This window comes from Coregonus lavaretus (genome assembly GCF_964263955.1).
Source record: "Coregonus lavaretus genome assembly, contig: HAP1_SCAFFOLD_266, whole genome shotgun sequence".
Lineage (NCBI taxonomy): Eukaryota > Metazoa > Chordata > Actinopteri > Salmoniformes > Salmonidae > Coregonus > Coregonus lavaretus.
The window spans coordinates 58020-64614 of NW_028164896.1; positions in this window are offsets into that span (position 1 = coordinate 58020).

Here is a 6595-nt window from a genome sequence, read left to right on the forward strand (position 1 = left end):
GGCATTGTGATGTGTGACAAAACTGCACGTTTCAGAGTGGCCTTTTATTGTCCCCAGCACAAGGTGCAACTGTGTAATGATAATGCTGTTTAATCAGCTTCTTGATATGCCACACCTGTCAGTTGGATGGATTATCACTAACAGGGCTGTAAAAAAATGTGTGCACAAAATTTGAGAGAAAAAAGCTTTTTGTGCGTGTGGAACATTTCGGGGATCTTTTATTTCACGTTGCATTTATATTTTTGTTCAGTATACACTACCGGTCAAAAGTTTTAGAACACCTACTCATTCAAGGGTTTTTCTTTATTTTTTACTATTTTCTACATTGTAGAATAATAGTGAAGACATCAAAACAATGAAATAACACATATGGAATCATGTAGTAACCAAAAAATTGTTCAACTAATCAAAATATATTTTATATTTGAGATTCTTCAAATAGCCACCCTTTGCCTTGATGACAGCTTTGCACACTCTTGGCATTTTCTAAACCAGCTTCACCTGGAATGCTTTTCCAACAGTCTTGAAGGAGTTCCCACATATGCTGAGCACTTGTTGGCTGCTTTTCCTTCACTCTGCCGTCCGACTCATCCCAAACTATCTCAATTGGGTTGAGGTCGGGGGATTGTGGAGGCCAGGTCATCAGATGCAGCACTCCATCACTCTCCCTCTTGATAAAATAGCCCTTACAAAACAAAAACAAATTATAGTCACATTAAGCACAAACCAGATGGGATGGCGTATCGCTGCAGAATGCTGTGGTAGCCATGCTGGTTAAGTGTGCCTTGAATTCTAAATAAATCACAGACAGTGTCACCAGTAAAGCACCCCCACAACATCACACCTCCTCCTCCATGCTTTACGATGGGAACTACACAGGCGGTTGGAACCAAAAATCTCCAATTTGGACTCCAGACCAAAGGACAGATTTCCACCGGTCTAATGTCCATTGCTCGTATTTCTTGGCCCAAGCAAGTCTCTTCTTCTTATTGGTGTCCTTTAGTAGTGGTTTCTTTTGCAGCAATTCGACCATGAAGGCCTGATTCACACAGTCTCATCTGAACAGTTGATGTTGAGATGTGCCTGTTACTTGAACTCGGTGAAGTATTTATTTGGGCTGCAATTTCTGAGGCTGGTAACTCTAATTAACATATCCTCTGCAGCAGAGGTAACTCTGGGTCTTCCATTCCTGTGGCGGTCCTCGTGAGAGCCAGTTTCATCATAGCGCTTGATGGTTTTTGTGACTGCACTTTAAGAAACTTTAAAAGTTATTGTAATTTTCCGTATTGACTGACCTTCATGTCTTAAAGTAATGATGGACTGTCATTTCTCTTTGCTTATTTGAGCTGTTCTTGCCATAATATGAACTTGGTATTTTACCAAATAGGGCTATCTTCTGTATACCCTCCCCTACCTTGTCACAACACAACTGATTGGCTCAAATGCATTAAGAAGGAAAGAAATTCCACAAATTAACTTTTAAGAAGGCACACCTGTTAATTGAAATGCATTCCAGGTGACTACCTCATGAAGCTGGTTGAGAGAATGCCAAGTGTGCAAAGCTGTCATCAAGGCAAATGAAGAATTTCAAATATAAAATATATTTTGATTTGTTTAACACTGTTTTTGTTACTACATGATTCCATATGTGTTATTTCATAGTTTTGATGTCTTCACTATTATTCTACAATGTAGAAAATAGTAAAAATAAAGAAAAACCCTTGAATGAGTAGGTGTTCTAAAACCTTTGACCGGTAGTGTTGATCATTTTAAGTTGGGGTCTCTATAAGCTACAATATGAGGCCATAAAACTTGCATGAAAGTGCATCCTTGTAGCGGTGTGGGCTAATATAGTCCAAATGTTGCCTTGGGATATGTTGAGAAAATGACCTTGGGATATGTTGAGAAAATGACCTTGGGATATGTTGAGAAAATGACCTTGGGATATGTTGAGAAAATGACCTTGGGATATGTTGAGAAAATGACCTTGAGATATGTTGAGCCAATGACCTTGGGATATGTTGAGCCAATGACCTTGGGATATGTTGAGCCAATGACCTTGAGATATGTTGAGCCAATGACCTTGGGATATGTTGAGCCAATGACCTTGGGATATGTTGAGAAAATGACCTTGAGATATGTTGAGCCAATGACCTTGGGATATGTTGAGCCAATGACCTTGAGATATGTTGAGCCAATGACCTTGGGATATGTTGAGCCAATGACCTTGGGATATGTTGAGCCAATGGCCTTGGGATATGTTGAGCCAATGACCTTGGGATATGTTGAGCCAATGACCTTGGGATATGTTGAGCCAATGACCTTGAGATATGTTGAGCCAATGACCTTGGGATATGTTGAGCCAATGACCTTGGGATATGTTGAGCCAATGACCTTGGGATATGTTGAGCCAATGACCTTGGGATATGTTGAGCCAATGACCTTGAGATATGTTGAGCCAATGACCTTGAGATATGTTGAGCCAATGACCTTGGGATATGTTGAGCCAATGACCTTGGGATATGTTGAGCCAATGACCTTGGGATATGTTGAGCCAATGACCTTGGGATATGTTGAGCCAATGACCACCATACAGATGTTTACACACTTTGTCATTTTTATGAATAATATGCATAGTATTTTTGCAATGTGTCATGCATATGAACTCAAGATTGTGGATTTGTATTATTACAGAGCAGACATTGTCATGTCCTGTGCATACAAACGTAAAACAAGCAGGGGTCTAGCCCCCCTTGAGGTTCTGGAGAGAGCAGCCAATGAGAGAAGGGGAGAAGTCCATTCGAGCAGCAGCGAGGGATGAGAAAATAGACTGAATGACACTGAAGAGGTACACTGACAAAAAAGAAAACTAACGTACCTTTGCGAAAGAGAGGCTGTGACAGAGTAGCAGAGGGGGTCTTGTCTGATGACATGGAGTCTGGGCTTGCAGTTTCATGGGCTTAGTAGCCTCAAATGCAGAGAACTTGCCTACCAATTGGCACATCGAAACAACAGCCCTGTCCCAGACAACTGGTCAGGAAACGGAAGGGTAAGTGATATTGAACATAGAGATCTATATCTGAATGTAGGCATACATTAAAGATATAGAATATACCACACCCCCATTCCATGAATTCAACTTTGACCTACCAGCACCATCACCCACTGACCCCAAAGGCGGCTCAACTTTTTTCCCTTTGGCAACTACACCATACCTGGGCTAAGTTGTAGCAGGAGACCAGCTATGTTTTCAAAGCTGTTATGTTTACAAGAATTCCGATTATTTCCAGGGATACACAACATCCTGAAAATATATGTTGATATCTTTTGTTAGAAAAGAAATGTGTTTTCGATTATGTCAGTTGTAATCATAACCCGTGTCAGTTTACACAGTAAAGTAGCGGTGCAATTGATAGGACAATAAAATGATGGAACACATAGATCATTTATTAGGTTACCAGGGCCAGGAGGTTTTCCTGATCAGTAAAACTCTGAGTTGAAAATCGAGGTCAGTAAATTATTCTGGCAATGGTAACATTTAATACATTATATATATACAAAAGTATGTGGACACCCCTTCAAATGAGTGGATTCGGCTATTTCAGCCACACCTGTCACAGGTGTTTAAAATCGAGCACATAGCCATGCAATCTCCATAGACAAACACTGGCAGTAGAATGGCCTTACTGAAGAGCTCAGTGACTTAAAAGTCACCTTGTCCGAGAAAGATTTACCTGTTTATCAAAACGTCACGCCAGGGTAAACCTACACGAAACACAGCCCTTATTTTAAGTGTTTCTAAAATCCCCTATGGGAAAAATGAATGGTGGGGAAAACGATTGGAACCATTTCCCTGTTTGACCGCTAGGTTTTATGGGTATTATGACACCTCCACTGTGAGGCTCGATAATCGACAGATGTCAGTCATGACCTCCAGCAGCGCCGCCCCTTCGTCCTCTTTACCCAGAATGTATTTCTCCACAAGGCATCTCTCCGCGGCCATGGTAACAGCACCCGGTAACGGACTACTGCACACAACAATTGAAACAAGCGCCTCTCTTTGAGGTAGAATCATATTATCTGGCCTAAGCTTGGGCGTAACTGACTGGAGGCCTATGGGAAATGTGGTTTTGTTTGGGCCTACTGATAATCAAATTAGATGGAACTACAAGACCCGGTTCCTGATATTCGATAATAGATTTTATGCATAATGTGCATTCTTTGAAAAGGTTTCCTGCTGATGTTATTATTGCTGATTCTCACATACTAGCCAGCTAGTAATGCTGATGATAATGGTTGACGTATTTACCTTAGCAAGCTGACTAGCTAGCTACATAATGTGAAAATGATGTGCTGAGGGATGGGGCTGGAGAAATGTAACCACTCTCAAATTCATAGACAGAGCTATGGATGCGAGGACTGGCCATCCATGATATCAACATGATGGTTGTAACCATGTTTGAGGCTATACAGTGTTTGTTTACATTAACTTTGTTTACAAACATTGGACCAAAAAAAGCTTATAATAATAATATGCCATTTAGCAGACGCTTTTATCCAAAGCGACTTACAGTCATGCGTGCATACACTTTTGTGTATGGGTGGTCCCGGGGATCGAACCCACTACCTTGGCGTTACAAGCGCCGTGCTCTACCAGCTGAGCTACAGAGGACCTTATATTTAGGGTTCTGATGGGGTAGGCTATGACAGTTTAATTAAGGTTATGAGGCATTTATAAGATATTCTTCAAGAATCAATGGGTAGATATCATTCATTTATAAGTTAAAGAAATTGCTGGCAACTCAGAACTTGGAAATCTCCGACTTCAGTGCGTTCAAGACAACTGGGAACTCTGAAAAGAAATGAGCTCGGACTGGGAAAAATTGTTTTGAATGGTCATCCAACTCTGAATTCCAAGTCGGAAACTCTGGCATCTTTCTAGAGCTCCGACTTTCCGACCTGAAGATCACTAATGTCGAGTGGTGTAAAAATACTTTAAAGTACTACATAAGTAATTATTTTGGGTATCTGTACTTTACTTTACTTTACTATTTATATTTTTGACAACTTTTACTTTTACTTCACTACATTCCTAAAGAAAATAATGTACTTTTTACTCCATACATTTAACTTGACACCCAAAAGTACTCGTTATATTTTGAATGCTTAGCAGGACAGGAAAATGGTCCAATTCACGCACTTATCAAGAGAACATCCCTGGTCATCACTACTGCCTCTGATCTGGTGGACTCACTAAACACAAATGCTTCGTTAGTAAATTATGTCTAAGTATTGGAGTGTGCCCCTGGCTATCTGTAAATGATGTCTGAGTGTTGGAGCATGCCCCTGGCTATCTGCAAATAAATAAAAAACAAGAAAATGGTGCCATCTGGTTTGCTTAATATAAGGAATTTGAAATTATTTATATTTTACTTTTGATACTGAAGTATGTTTTAGCAAATACATTTACTTTAGATACTTAAGTATATGTAAAACCAAATACTTTTAGACTTTTACTCAAGTAGTATTTTACTGGGTGACTTTCGCTTTTACTTGAGTCATTTTCTATGAAGGTCTCTTTACTTTTACTCAAGTATGACAATTGGGTACTTTTTCCACCACTGCTAACATCATGATTTGACCTCATTTTAATCCGAGTTCTCAGTTGTCTTGAAAGCACCATTCAAGTCAGGGTATGAGTGTCACACCCTGGTTCTGGGACTCATTATGTTGAGCCAGGGTGTGTTCATTCATTGGGTGTATGTCTATGTTGGTATTTCTGTTGTGTTCATTTCTATGTGTGACTGAGTGACTCCCAATCAGAGGCAACGAGTGTCAGCTGTTTGCTGGTTGTCTCTGATTGGGAGCCATATTTAACTGTCTGTGTTTCACTTTGGGTTTGTGGGTTTTTGTTCCTTTACGGTCATTGTTACTGTGGACTTCACGAGTCGTCTATTGTTTTGGGTTTTTGTGCTTTAATATAATAAAGTCAATCATGTTCGCTCAACACGCTGCGTATTGGTCTACTCCTTACCCAGACGATCGTGACAGAAAAACCCACCATACAACGACCAAGCAGCGTGTCCAGGAACACACGCAGGAGGTGACTCTGGTGGATGTCCTCCTCGGTTGGGGGCAGATTACCGAGGAGGAGGCCGTCCGGTACCGGAGGGCTATGAAGGTGGAGACCCAGGCAGGAGAGGAGCAGAGGCGTCAGCAGTGCCATCGTCGGACGGACGAGAGGCACCCCCAATAATTTTTTAGGGGGGGGCACACGGCATGGGCGACTGGGCAGCAGGAGGCTGCCACAGGGCGAAATAGGAGACGAGGAGAGAAGGCCACCGGGTTTGGGGGACCAGAAGGCAGGTTGGCGGAGCCTGGATGGAGAGCAGAGCCAACTCCCCGTACTCAGGCATGGCAGCATGAGACTGGGCAGGTTCCGCGGTATGCGGAGCTGCGCACTGTGCCACGAGTGGTCCGGCATAGTCCGGTACGTCCTGTGCGAGCACCCCGCACGTGTTGTGCGAAGGTGGGCATGCAGCCAGGACGGAGTGTGCCGGCTCAGCGCTCGGGGCCTCCAGTGCCTCTCCTCGGT